The 14,830-nt window shown below is 43.1% G+C and overlaps 1 long non-coding RNA gene across 4 annotated transcripts in view; it reads left to right on the top strand.

Annotated features, from left to right (window-relative positions):
- The window catches only part of LOC119086632, a 30,186-nt gene extending 16,545 nt beyond the window's left edge, over positions 1-13,641 (top strand). Inside the window, exons 3-7 of one of the 4 annotated variants that reach the window (XR_005089966.1) lie at positions 6,012-6,119; positions 6,944-7,023; positions 8,620-8,726; positions 11,877-12,029; positions 13,603-13,641. This is a non-coding gene — a long non-coding RNA (uncharacterized LOC119086632). Of the gene's footprint in view, positions 1-6,011; positions 6,120-6,818; positions 8,413-8,619; positions 8,727-8,876; positions 10,666-11,876; positions 12,030-13,602 lie in introns of those variants that run through there. The other 3 variants (XR_005089963.1, XR_005089964.1, XR_005089965.1) reach the window with 3 other exon arrangements.
- Positions 13,642-14,830: the final 1,189 nt, after the last annotated feature.

The following is a 14,830-nucleotide window of genomic DNA, read 5'->3' as shown; positions in this document are numbered from 1 at the left end:
AGCAAAGTGTCTCAGCATAGGCCCTAGGTTCCAAAAAGCCAGCTCATGCACCAAGGGCAGGTCCCGGTTCCACTGTCTGGGGGCCTCCTAAACAGTTCAAGCTAATTAACTGTCTCACTTAGCCATAGGGACTGGTGCAGTTCCATGGGGGCTCCTCAGCTATTGGTTCACAGTTCATGTGTTTCCACTAGTTTGGCTGTTTGTCCCTGTACTTTTTCCTATCATGGTCTCAATATCTCTTGCTCATATAATCCATCCTCTCTCTCGCCGAGTGGCTATGCTATCAGTGTCCTGTTTAGGAAGTCTCCTGTGCTATTGAGTTCAGAGATATTTCCCACTTTCTCTTCTATCAGGTTCAGTGTATCTGGTTTTATGTTGAGATTCCTGTTATTTTGTTGTTGTTGTTTGTGTGTGTGTGTGTGTGTTTCTCTTCTTTTGACTTTTCTGATTTGGAATTATTTCCTGTGTTTTCTTGGATGTAGTTAACCTTTTTCGGTTGGAGTTTTCCTTCTAGCACTTTCTGTAGGGCTTGATTTGTGGATAAGTATTGATTAAATTTGGTTTTTATTATGGAATGTTTTATTTTCTACATCTATGGTGATTGAAGATTTCCTGGGTATAGTAGTCTGGGCTAGCATCTGTGGTCACTTAGAGTCTGCAGCACGCCTGTCCAGGCCTTTCTAGCTTTTAGCGTCTCCATTGAGAAGTCAGACATAATCCTTATTGGTCTGCATTTATTTGTGGCTTGGTCTTTTTTCCTTGCAGCTTTTAATATTATTTCTTTGTTCTGTATGTTTAGTGTTTGATTATTATGTGCTGATGGAACTTCCTTTTCTGATCCAGTCTATTTTATTTTCTGTATGCTTCTTGTACTTTGATGTGCATCTCCTTCTTTAGGTTAAGGAAATTTTCTTCTATGATTTTGTTGAAAACATTTTCTGTAACTTTGACCTGGATTTCTTCTCCTTCCTCTATTCCTATTACTCTTAGATATTGTCTTTTTAGTGTGTTTCAGATTTCCTTGATGTTTTGTGCTAGGAGTTTTTTGGATTTAGCGTTTTTCTTTGACCAATGTATTCATTTCTTCTAATGTGTCTTCAACATCTGAGATTCTCTCTTCCATCTCTTGTATTCTGTTGATGAAGTGCAGTGATATGTAAGTAAAGCCTTTATGTCTGGCTTTAATTGAAATGTATAGTAAAGCCTTTGTGTCTGGCTTTAAGTGAAATATATAAAGCCTTTGTGTCTGGCTTTGAGAGAAATATTTCAGCAAAGTCTTTGTTATGTTTGGGTTAATCAGTAGAGGCTGAGAAATTGTTTTGAGACTGTTAAGATCTTGAAGAAATGTCTCTGGAAAATCTGCACTTGGTGTTACTGCTACGTGAGAGCTTACAGATGCACTGACCTTGGTCCTAAGATACTCCTGGCAAACCTGGAGTTCTTATATTTGATTATGGCTTGCCATGATCAAAAGGGACTGAGATTTGTTTGGGTTGTCTGCTCTCATGGCCAGCAGGAACAAGATGGCTTTGGTGGTTGGAACCTTTCCCAGCCCCAGTTAACCTTGTACATGTTTGCTTAAAGGAACTGGAGTGAGCTAGCTGGGTGTCAGTCTTTTCCAAGAAGGCTGTGTCCCTCTGCTCCTTCGGAAGATGAAGACTTGACATCTTGGTGAGCTCCTAAAGTTTTCATTTCCAGTTTTATCTCAGTTTGGGTTTTCTTTATTGATTCTATTTCCACTTTCAAGTTTTACACAGTTTCCTTCCTTTCCTCCCACTGTGTTTCCCTGGGTTTCTTGAAGCAATTTATTATTGTTCTCTTTAAGGACCTCTATCATATTCATAAAGGCTGTTTGACAGTCTTCCTTCTGTGCTTCAGCTATGTGGAATATTTAGGGTCTGCTGCAGTAGGGTTGCTGGGCTCTGTTGGAGACATGTTGTCCTAGATGGTATTGATGTATTTTTATGCTGGCGTCTAGGCATCTGGGCTTTTGAAGATTGTAATTCTAGGTGCTGAATTGTCTTTGTTGAATTTTCTTGTTTTTGTCGGATGGGTGTTTCATTCCTTGGTTTCTGTTTCCTCTCTGGTTCTTGGAGAAGTGTGGTGGCTGTGTATTGCCTGTAAGAAAATATTCTGGGGTCCTGATAGATATCGACACTGGGGGTTCCAAGTAAAGTGAGTTTCTGGATATTGTACTCAGAGACTTATCGATGGGGGTGGACTTGGGTTGGTGGAGGAACTTCACAAGAAGCAGGGTGTTCCACTAGGATCGTCTTAGTTTGTCCCCTGGGAAGGAGAACAGAGTGTGAGGAGTGGCTACAGCAGCAGTCTGCTAGGGAGCTGGGCATGAGACTGGGGAACTGGCCTTGGAGGAGTGGAGGGAGAAGTGAAGATCTGCTGTCAGTGGACTTGCTTCCCTGGTTGGAGTGGTCTGTGTGTTCCCAGGGAGTGCCTGCTGGAGTTTGGGGCTGAGACAAAGCAGTGTTTGGTGGAAGGAAGGTTGAAGACGATCTGTGTGATCCAGTGGAGATGGGGGCAGGGGGAAAGGAGCCTGCAGCAGTTCTTCTACAGAGCTGGGGATGAGACTGGGGGATTAGACTTGGGGGAACAGAGGGAGAGGTGAAGATCTGCAGTCAGCCTACCTGTTTTCCTGCCCAGTGTGGCCTGTGACTTCCCAGGGAGTGCCTGCTGGAGGAGGTGGGGGTGTTGACAAAGCAAAAGAAGGGAAGATCTAAGGGGTTCCCTGGAGATGGGGACAGAGTGAGAAGGGATGTTGCAGCAGGTGCTCTGCTGCAGAGCTAGGGATGAGACTAGGGCATTGGATTTGGAGGAGCTGAGGGAGAGGTGGAGATCTGACCTTAGCCTACCTGTTTTCTTGGCCAGTGTTGTCTGTGGCTTTACAGGGAGTGTCTGCTGGATTTGGAGGCTGGGGCAACACAGTGAGTTGGGGGAGTGAGGTTTGAAGATCTGTGGAACCCATTAGAGATGAGATAGGGGCAGGCTGCCACAGGTTTGTTTATTTGTTTGTTTTCTGCAGAGGTGAGGATGAGAATGGGGGTTGAACTTGCAGAAATGGAGGGAGAGGTGAAGATCTGCAGTCAGCCTACCTGCTTCCCTAACAGGAGCATGTTTTCTTTCTCCATTCCATATTGAACAAGCAGGGGAAAACATATGGATACATGAAAATGTTGAAAAGCACTTACTGTACTCCAGGAAAGACAGCAGAGGACAGATGACATTTCAAATGGTGTTTAAAGCATGAATGTACCAGATAGCGAAGGGGAAGTGGGCAATCCAGGTAGAGTGTGTTACATCAATACAATCAAAGAGGGATGATCCAGGAGCCATGAGTTCCCTAGATGTTGAAAAGGAAAGAAGGTCTGTGATTACCTGCTAATTCACTTCTGGTGGGTGATCTAGGTCCTTAGTTCTTCTGCATGTCACTGCCAGATGAACATTTGCCAAGAACTTGGTATCTGCAGTCCAACTTACCCACATGAGGCATACAAGGCTGAATCATTGCAAAACTTAAATTGTCCTTGCTATAGTTTAGGCTTCATCATCTATACCCTCCCTACTAGCTGTGGGTACCTTTCTATCTCAGAAATCTGAACGTAAAAATCTACTGTAGATGCCTTCTCTAGTGGTCAGAAAACAACCTTTGTGAACTTTTTGGAGTTTCTTATATCTTACTTGTTGTCCTGAATCCACCTCTACTTCTTTTTCTACTATTTTTATACTTCTATTTCTATTGTTTTTTATAGTTTCTTCCTACTTAGAACTGCTTTTTCCAATCTTTTTTAAAAGTCATTGTCATTTTGGTCGATTAAATGTCACTTTAATACTCAATTCAGATATCATTTTGTTTTGGGGTGGGTTTTTTTTTTTGCCCTTCTAGTATTTCTTATTTATATTAGTTCTTTCAGGATTTCACAAATATATTTTGATAATATTCACTGCCCTCTCCCAACATCTCCCAGATTACCCCCTCCTACCCACCCAACTTTGTGTATTCTCTTTAAAAATATCAAGTCTAATTTTTGCTACTCATGTATTCTCAGATATGTGGCCTTACAGTGAAACTTGCTTAACCTACCCAAGGCCATACCCTTAACATGCTTTGTTCAGCCCATGGGAGGCCTGCCCCTTTCTGAATGGAGACAGGAGGAGTGGATGGGGAGGGGTAGATGAGAGGTAGTAGGGAAGAGGAGGTAGGGGAAGGGAACAGAGGGATAGGAGAGAGAGGAAAGTGGTCTGTATGTAAAATAAATGGAAAAATGTTAATGAAATAAAATCAAGAAAAGAAAACTGACTCTCCCTCTGATTATCCATTGCCAGTAGCTTCTCAGCTGGGGATGGGTATTCGTGCCCTCCTCCCCTCTCCATGCTGGGATTTTATGTCTTGAGCTTGTGCAGGCTCTGTGCATACTCTCACAGCTGCTATGAGTTCATATGTGAACTCAGTTACATATGTGAGTTCAATTACCCTGCTATGTCTCAAAAACACTCCTCCCTTGCAGTCATGCATCACCTCTGGGCCTTACAGTCTTTGTCCCACCAAAGCCATATCTGCTGTCTTAAAAGACTTGGAGCCTTTTAAGAACTGGACTCCTGTGTTATTTGTTTTTTGTTTTTTGTTTTTTTTTTTTTTTTGTATTCTTAGCCATCTAAAACATACTAAGCTTTCAACGCATGTCTGTTAAAATAATGTATATAAAAAAGAAAATAAAATATTTATGACAATGGTTATCTATCTGATACTTATCCCTTATCAGGGTTCATAGGATTTTTTGAATGGGACACTGCTTTAAGCATCCCAGACTTAGAATTCTGTCATCAGTCCCTAATACATGTTCATACCCCTATTCTCTAAGTTCTTAAAAGTCTCTAGTCTATCTCTGTTTTTCTATATCTATATACTCCATATAGACAGAACTGACGTTTTTACAAATTTTTTTTTATTTTTTGAAATTATAATTACATCATTTCTCCCTTCCCTTCCTCCAGTCCCTCCCATGAACCCCTTGATCTTTCTTTACATCTTGGCCTCTTTTTAGTTGTTCATACACACACACATACACACACACACACACACACACACACACACACACACATTCATATATTCCCAAATATATAAATACAACCTGATCAGCCCGTATAATTTTACTTGGATATATGTTTTCAGGGATGACCATTTGGTGTTGGATAATCAGTTGGTGTAATCTTCCCTGGAAAAGACTCTTTCTCAGCATTCCTTATTTGCCTGTAGTTCTTTATGTAGGCCTGGGGACTCATGGTATTTTTCAAACCATTCCATTTTGGCATGTCTATTGTCCTGATTCAGCTCATGTTTAGGCAGTCATGTCTCCTATCTCAATAAATGGTCCAGTCATCCAAGCCTGGGTAAGAAGCTTCCTGACTCTATTTTACCAACATTCACATTTATTCTTGTCCAAAATGCCACGGAAATGTCTATGATAATCTCTGTGCCCTTGAAATTAAGGGCTTAGTCGAGAAGAAAAGCAGATGCATGAAAATTATATATGTATGTATGATAATTGCTAAGAAATAGAGCATAGGATACAGTCAGCACAAGGAAAAAGGAGCATCTAGCAAAGGCCACATCCAGCAAAATTGGGAATGATTTATGGAGTGCTAGATTCTGCACTAGCTCTACTCAGCAAATGGTGGAAACTTACCACTCACTACGAAGGAATGCACAACCCTTTCTAAAGCCTGATCTAGTCATAGCTTATTTATTGTGCTTACATTTTACTCACTATTATTATTTTCAAAGAGAACATTCTGATGATAACAAAAAGTAGAAATTTCAGGTGAAGAAACCAGTGAAGAGTTTGCCCCCCCCCCAAAAAAAATACATGAGGCTTGAATTAGTAGAAACCAATACTCGTACTATCCCTTCAGTGACTTACTTCAGGGATGTTCTGGTCATTCATAAGCTTGCCCTTCTGATTAAGGCTCACCACAGTTCACAGGTTTTTCTGTTACAGATTGCTGATGCTTAACCAAGGCCTGAGACCTTTCAGTGCACAGATCCTGCTCAGGAAGGCTTCTTCACACCTGCGAAGTTTCTGAGGTTTATGAAGTCTGACCCTTAGGTAAGAGCCCCACCTCCCAGATACTGTGTTCCTAAGATAGGACTCCACTGTTGGTTCTTTTACGTTTGGCAAGATTAAATGCTCTTGCTCACTTAAAGAACTTTTCACGGTTATGAATGTTTGGTAGAGAATGAGAACTGAGTCCCAGCAGTTTCTACCATTTGCTAGGTAAAGCTAGTGCAGAATTCAGTACTCGGTACGTCATTCCTAATTGTGCTGACCTCAGCCTTGGTTAGATGTTCTTTTTCCATGTGCAGGGCTTAGGTGCACAAGTTGTGCTGTAGATGTATATCATTGAATGTAATCATTTTCATGAAGGAAAAACCTGGACTGGGGCTGGAGTTCAGTTGGGAGAGGTCTCACCTAGCATGGAAAGCCCTGAGCTAAGTCCTCGGTATTGAGTAAATGAGGTGGGGTGGTACATGTCTGTGATCCCAGCACTTGAGAGGCAGAGGCCGAAAGATCAGAAGTTCAAGGTCATTTTCAGTTATATACCAAGTCCGGAGCCAGCCTGGGCTACAGGAGATTTTTGTCTCAAATGATCATAAAATAAATTAGACCGAACTGCAGGATTATAATAGAGAATGAAGGCATACAAATTCAGGAGAGACACCACATCCATCCTTATTTTATAATTATATTATAATTTAGATCTTTAGCTATATGTGTGGATACTGAACTTCTTAATTTTATTTTGAGCCGAGAGTATCTCTAGAAAGTTGTGCCAGGAAAGGAGGCCACTGACAATCATCTTAAAATGTCAGACTCTGATATGAATCCAGTGCCTCTGGGCTCCAGGCTGCCTCTCGGTCCCTCTTTGGCAGCAATACCTGTCCTTCCCAAGGACAGACAGACGGCAAGGACATCCAGAAGAAGGAAGCAGCTGGCAACTGATCAACAGCAGGTGAGAGAGACTTATTTTTTTAGCTTTTAAAAGCCAAACAGTCCCAGGCAAGACACACACACACACACACACACACACACACACACACACACACACACACACACTGGCAAGGAAAGCTGTGGGGTGGGGGTGGGGGGAGCAGAGGAGGGAAACCCAGGGAACCCTGCATGCCCTGCATGAGCACAGCTCTGTATTGACATATGAGTCCCTAACTGTGTAATCATCAGCACCGTAATGTGCTAGGCCTATTCTGGGATACACACCCCAGCTGCTGGAAAGGCTAACACACCTGCTACTCACTGGGCATGCTGTTCCCTTTCGATCCTTATGGATGAGGAGTTCTTGAATTCATCCACCGGTGCCCTATCATCTAAGACACTGGAGCCCCAGTAGGGCTGACTTGGGCATCATTGATTACTGTTGCTGCCACTGTATTTTTTTCTCCTTCAAGAAATCCCATGTCAATTAAGAGCTTTTGTATCCTTTGTGGAAGGCAGTGGGGTTGGGAACAAGACATGTCAGCTTCATTTATAAAAAGTTTTAAGAAATATAAACTACAATAATATGCAGCTTGTGCTTTTCTTTTAGTATTTCCGGTTAGGACACAAACTGGAGTGTGATTTAGGAGTTTTACAGGATTTCATTATTGTTGTTTGATTTTTTGTTTATTTGTTTTTCTTGATGGATTTTGGTTGCTATTGTTCTGAGAGATAGTCTCCTGAGGCCCAAGCTGACCTATGTCACTATGACCAACTCAAGGATAGTCTTGAACTCGTGATCCTCCTGTCTCTGCTTCTGCTGGGATTACAGGTGTTCACCACCACACCTTGCAGTGCATTTTTTACAATTTTCATTAATTTAATGGAGTCCAAACATAACTATCTCACATAATCCTACATTTACAGGTTGGATTTTACTACAGAGCGAAATGTGATCCTCCATGTACTAGTTACTTTTTTGCTGCTGTGATAAAATACTGTGAACAAAAGCAATTCAAGGGACAAATAGCTCATTTGGCCTTACAGTTCCAAAGGGCTAGAGCTCTTTCTTGATGGTGGGGAAAGCGTGGCATGTCACGAGGCATTCCAGCAGGAGCAGGAAGCTGGATGACCACATTTGAAAAATCACAAGTAAAATCCAAATTAATCTTCTGTTTTTCTACAACTGCCTTTTGACATTCTCATGTCTGGAAGTCATCTTCAATGTGTGAAAATTCATTTGCCTCCATCATCCGTAATAATATTGAGTTTGTCACCAAGTCATGTCTCCTGTAACCCAACCTTCCCCTCCATCAAGGGGCTCCTTTGTCTTTGACCTGAAGTGTTTCTTCTCCTGCTTCCACTTCCTAGGTGCTGAGATCACAGGCATGCCCAATGTGTCCGATTTCAGGTGATGCTGGGAATTAAACCTAGGGCTTCATGTATGCTAGGGAAACACTCTATTGACTGAGTTATATATCCTCAGTCCAAACTTGGAAGTGTGTTTTGTTAGAACTCAGACCTGACCCCACCCAACCCCTGTAGCCTCTCTCCCTTCCCAGCTGCTTTGAAAAGCTGACCTTCCACATCTAGTTCCTGAAGCCTTTCTCCTTCACAGCTGTCACAAAGACCCAAGTCCCCAACAAGACCCAAGTCCCGAATCCCAGCTACTGCCAGAATGAGAAGCAGCCTGATTTTGGTAACACAGAGCAAGCCACGTATTATGTAAGTCTGCTTTCTGCTGATGTGGGACCTGAAGATGACAGGTGGGTGTGTGTGTGTGTGTGTGTGTGTGTGTGTGTGTGTGTGTGTGTGCCCGCACACTTTAACAGTATGCCAAAAATAAGAGAAATCAGTTCTACAAATGTCTTTCAGGAGAATGATTGTCAGTGAAGAAAAGATATCTTGCCAGCCATGGTGGCGCACCCTTTAATCTCAGCACTCAGGAACAGAGGCAGGCGGATTTCTATGAATAGGAGGCCAGCCTGGTCTAACCTACCAAGTCCCAGGCCAGCCAGGGTGACATGGTAAGACCCTGTCTAAAAACAAAGACTGAGAAAGAGAGATGTCCTATATAACCTGTACCTATACCAATGGGGCAGGGATAGTGAGGCAATATGTGTTTATTTCTAATTAGTCTGGCTGGGGATGTTCTATTAAAACATGGCCTTTCTTGTTCTAATAAAAATTACCTTTGTTTTTTATATAAATTATTCCATAAAACATAAAGGTGTTCTTAACATTGTCACCATTTCTTGTTAACTACAAAAGCCTCTTTCATTTAATAATGTAAAAATGTTTGAATAAATATTATCAGTGTATTTAGTGAACATAAGACATGATTTATATCAATCATAAAATCTGTATGGGAATAGACCTGTGCAGTCCCACACCTACTATGTTATATGTACTCATTAAATCATATCCATAAGGACAAGAAGGGGGTCAAACAAGTTTGCATGAAAATCTGGAAGAAGCCAGAATGACTGTTGAGCTTCTAGCATGGGAACAGTGTACCCTGGGTAGGATATGGCATTCTGGGTTGTCTGGTGCCACTCCTCATTTTGTCTGCGTTAATTGTGATGGCTGAGAGTGGTACAAAACAAGTTTTGCTCATAGATACATGACTACATCTAAAACAGGCACTTAGAAGAAGCTGCTTTTGCTAAAAAGGCAATGGCGCACCTCACTTGGGCCCACAAGGTAGTAAAAGCCAGATGGGAAGCCAGCTCTCTGCTTTCATTTGGGGTCTGTCTCCTTTACTTTATGTTAGATTCCTGCTGCATGCTGCAGACATGATAAGACTCAAAGATGGTCTTCTGTCTAACCCATCTCATCAAAAATAAGTCCTGGTCATAAACCTGTAGCACCCTAGATGCCAAGAACAAGGAGGACCTGGCAGGAAGGACCACACTCCCACACGAGGGCAATTGTCTATGACAGGAGGCTGCACCCCGGAGCAGGACTTGATTATCTCAGAAGAATCGGATCAATCCCCTCCAGCTATGGCTAGGATAATGTCTTAGATCACCCGGCTGAACCAGAGCTAATATAATGATTTACCAGGCCACACTTTGACCAGGGCTGTTTAATTATACAGACCTCTTGTTCCTTGCCTCAGACCTTCCTCTCTTTAAACCTAAAGCTCTTGTCAGTCCCCTGAAGCCGACTTGAGAGTCACTGAACCCCTTTATCTGTTTGTCCCCACTGCAGCCACATTGAATAAATCTCCACTCTGCTTTTCACCATTTCTCATCCCTTTAATTGGCATATTGCGATGATTGCCTGAGCCTCCCTTGTCAGAAATGCAGGAAACTGAGGCTTTTACATTAAAACACTGGTTACAAAATCTGCCTGGTAGCATTTCAATTGATCCTTCAGCCATACCTCTGGGGGACAGGGCCGTCACCAGTTTATGACCACTTGTAAATTCACCTCAATAATCTTTACTCTACAGAAGTCAATGCTTCATTAACTCTACTTGAACTGCCTGTAGTATGGTTTGATTAATGAGTTTCATCAAATATTTTATGAGTTCATTTTAGATTTGCATGAGATGCATGGATTTACCCTTTGTTTTAAAGCTATCTTTTGGGGCTGGGAATACAGTTCAGGCAGCAGAGTGCTTGCCTAGGATGCAGAAAGCTGTAGGTTCAATCCCAAACACCATGCAATGAATGTGATGTAGAACTCTTGTAATCTCAGCATGTTAGAGGTGGAGGCAGAAGGATCAGGGGTTCAAGGTCATCCTAAGCTCCAGAGTGAGTTCAGAATTGGCCTAGGGCAGGGGAACAGGGAAGAGAAGAACAGAAACTTTAACTTTTACTCCGGAAGCTGTGGATATTCAAGAGATACACAGACAGATGATACCAAAAGTGGAATTCACCTAGATCTTTCTGGTAGCTCACCAAATTGCCAAATCCCACAGCATTTCTAGAAAGGAAGAGTAGGCTATGCAGTTAAAGCAAGTATTCAAATGTTCTTGAAAATCAGAGGTGTCAGTGTAAACAAATAAACTGCTGCTGTGTTCATAGAGCAGTCTCTTGGGAGTGGGGTAAGGCTTCACATGTGGGCTGACTGTCTCAGAGCAACACACAGTCAGGATACACACACACACACACACACACACACACACACACGGGGGGGGGGGGAATCCACACTACAAACCTGTGGATGAGATCCTGCAGCATATGTTAGTAGTGAGCCTCCTGCTTTCTGTAAAATTCTATCTCAGTTCGAACTTTAAGGTGGAAAAAAAAATCTTAATGCTCTGAAAATGTTCCAAGTTTATTTAGTGAAAGGCCAAGGATGAAAAGGAGAAAGAATAAAGATGCTATTTAAAACCAGTGCAGAGGCATGTTGCAAAGAATTCTCTAAGCCAAGAGGCATGTGAAGGCCACAGAAATTGCCAACAAACAATAAAATACTAAGCAGTTCTAAAGGCTCATTTTAGTTATCCATTTATTCAAGTTTTCTCAAAACCATCCATAAATTCTAAGTCCTTCTGCCTCCACCTCTCCAGTACAGGGATCATAGACGTATGCTACCATGCCTGGTATGCTGTGCCAGTAAAGGAACTCAGGGCCCCATGCATGATAGGCAAGCACTCTTCCAACTGAGGTCCAGTTCCAGCCCTAGAGGCTAATTTTTAAAGAGCATGTATTTATCATGGGATCATAGCACCCAAAATCACAGCAAGGGTAACCTAGTTGTATGCTGACTGTGGTGTGAGCACCTTCATTATTGTATTGGTGTCTTTTATGACTGGTTTTATGTATGTGACTAATTCATGTTCTATAAAGAAGTGGTCTCTTTGCCAAGCTTCAGATACATTGTTAGCTGATTTGATCATAATGCTCCCTTTTGGAAATCAAGAACACAGTGGAGAGAGTCACGGTAATGTCCAGCCAGGGCCAGACATGCAATAGAGAAACAGAAGATGCAAGTACCAAGTCAGAGCCCTGTGGGGATGTGAGACTTAGAGACAGCTCCATTGTGGTGGATGCATCAGAGATCAAGCACACAGTGGTAAGAAATTTAGAGCTGTTTTTCCAGGGACTGTTCTGCTTGCCTGCCTGCTTGCTTGCCTGCCTGTCCACCTGCTTGCTTGACTGCTTGCCTGTCCACCTGCTTGCTTGACTGCTTGCTTGCCTGCCCGCCTGCCTGTCCACCTGCTTGCTTGACTGCTTGCCTGCCTGCCTACCTGCCTGCCTGTCCACCTGCTTGCTTGACTGCTTGCCAACCTGTGTCAGAACTGACTCCATAACTTAGCAGAGATGAGCATGAAAGGCAAAATCATGTAGTCCATACTTCAGAGATGCTGGAATCAGAAATCTGTCTGTGCAAAACGGGACTCCATTGTTCACTGTGCATTTTAGACATTTCCTAAAATGATTAGATTTAACCTTAAATAAAATCAACCTAATAAGGTACATTGGGGCTGCAGAGATGGCTCAGTTGGTAGGAGTGCTTACTATGCAAGTATGAGGACCTGAGTTCAAAGCCTTATCACCTATATAAAATCGGGGCACGGCCACATGTCTGTAAACCCAGCATTGGGTAGGTAAAGACAGGTAGATCTGGTAACATGCTGGCTAGCGAGCCTTGCCAAATTGATGAACTTCAGATTCAGTGAGAGATCCTGTCTCAAAGCAACAAGGCAGACAGCAGTAGAGAATGATACCCAATGTCTTCCTCGTGCACACACAGGTACACAAATCTGCACACCATTCCTAAAGAAGAATTTGCCATTTGTATAACCAACTTGTGGTCCTATAGTATAGGACACAATGATAAAGAATAATAGCGCAAAACTATCTAACACTGCAGCAAGATCCCAGGATAATATTAGAAAGCATTTATTTATTTTTATGTGTGTACTGGCTGGTTTTCTGCATTTCTATCAGTTGTGCTTGTCAGTAATGATCTCCAGATATGTTACATATATGCATGCAATAACAATTAATGGAAAAAAGGTCATAAATTTGAATGGAGAGGTATGGGGGGTGGTTAGAGGGAAGAAAGAGAAGAGAGAAATGATGTAATTATCAAAGCCTTTCAGGAGGTATCCTGGCTTTGGTCCACTGGTGACATCTCTCTTCCACTCTCCTTAGTGTTGGAGTGCTTATTCCACAAAGAATCATGCAACCTATGTACAGGTGCACATGCATGTACATACCCCCGTTTGCTCATAAATGTGGAGGCCTGAAGTTCACATTAGCTGTCTTCCTCCACTGCTCTCTTTACCGAGGCAGAACCTGAGGATTGAAAGTACAGTTCACCAAGTTAGCTAGTCTGGCTTGCCCTGGGCATCCCATCTCTGCCTCTCAAGTGCTGGTAATGCAGGCAGCCAGCAGGACTGCTCAGCTGTTGCTTGAGACCTTGGGATCCATACTCCCATCTCTAGCTTATGGGCAAAGCACTTTATCCAGTGAACCATCTCCCCAGCCCTGAAAGCTTAACTTGCCTCCTCTCTTTCTTTTCTTTTCTTCGTCTTTTTGTTGTTTTTTGAGACAAGTTCTCCTTATATAATCGTTTTTGTTTGTTCATTTTTTTGGTTTTACATTCTAATCCAAGTTTCCCTTCCCTCCCCTCTTCTCAGTTCTTCCCCACCCGCTCCCCTCTTCCCACTCCCACCCCCATCCCATCTACTCCTCCTTCTCCTCTGTTTCTCTTCAAGTACAGGCTGGCCTCCCATGGATATCAGCCAGCCATGGTGTATCAAGTTGAAGTGAGACTAGGCACCTCCTCTTCTCTGAAGGCTGGATGAGGCAATCCAGGAGGAGGAATGGGTCCCCAAAGCAGGCAACACAGTCACAGACAGCCCTGCTCTCACTGTTAGGAGTGTTGCATGAAGACCAAGCTCCACAGCTGTCACATATATGCAGAGGGCCTAGGTCAGTCCCATGCAGGCTCCCTGGTTGTCATGTCTCTGTGAGCCCCTTTGAACCCAGGTTAGTTGATTCTCTGGGTTTTCTTGTGATGCCCTTGATATCACTGGGTCATGCAATCCTTCCTCCCCCTTTTCCACAGGATTCGCTGAGCTCTGCCTAATGTTTGGCTGTGGGTTTCTGCTTCTGTTTCCATCAATTGCTGGGTGAAGGCTCTCTGATGACAGTTGGGTTAGGCATCAGTCTATGAGGACAGCAGAATAACACAAATCATTTCATTTCTCCGGGGATCCCACCTCTGGGTCCTGGTCATCAGGGATGGGCTCCCTCTCAGGGTCTCCAGATGGACCAGTCAATGGTTGGTCACTCCCACAATCTCTGCACCATCTGTACTCCAGCATCTCTTGTGGGCAGGACAAATTGTAGGTTGAAAGGGTTTGTGGTTGGGATAATATCCAAATCCCTCCACTGGAAATCTTGACTCGTTACAGGAGATGGTTGGTTCAGGCTCCATATTCCCTTTGCCTAAGAGTCTTATCTAGGGTCACCCTTATAGTTTCCTGGGAGTTTCCATTGCTCTAGGTTTCTAGCTCATCGCAGAGATGCCCCCAGATTTCAGTTGTCTCTTCTAGTACTCTCTGCCTCCGTCCTCCCCCACATCTGATCCCTCCTGTTCCCATCCCCATCCCACCTTACAGGCCCCTCACCCCTTCCACTGGCAGTGTTCATTCTACTTCCCCTTCACAGTGAGCTTTATACACACACACACACACACACACACACACACACACACACACACACACACGCCGCTTGAGCCCTCTTTGTTACTTAGCTTCTCTAGGTGTGTGGGTTGTAGCATGGTTATCCTTTATTTTATTTTACTTTACTTTACTCATATTTACTTATGAGTGAGTACATACCATGTTTGTCTTTCTGGGT

The sequence above is a fragment of the Peromyscus leucopus genome, chromosome X (assembly GCF_004664715.2).
Source record: "Peromyscus leucopus breed LL Stock chromosome X, UCI_PerLeu_2.1, whole genome shotgun sequence".
NCBI classification, from domain to species: Eukaryota; Metazoa; Chordata; class Mammalia; order Rodentia; family Cricetidae; genus Peromyscus; species Peromyscus leucopus.
Note: the sequence above shows the minus strand (reverse complement) of the source record. Positions and strands in the feature narration are given on the sequence as shown.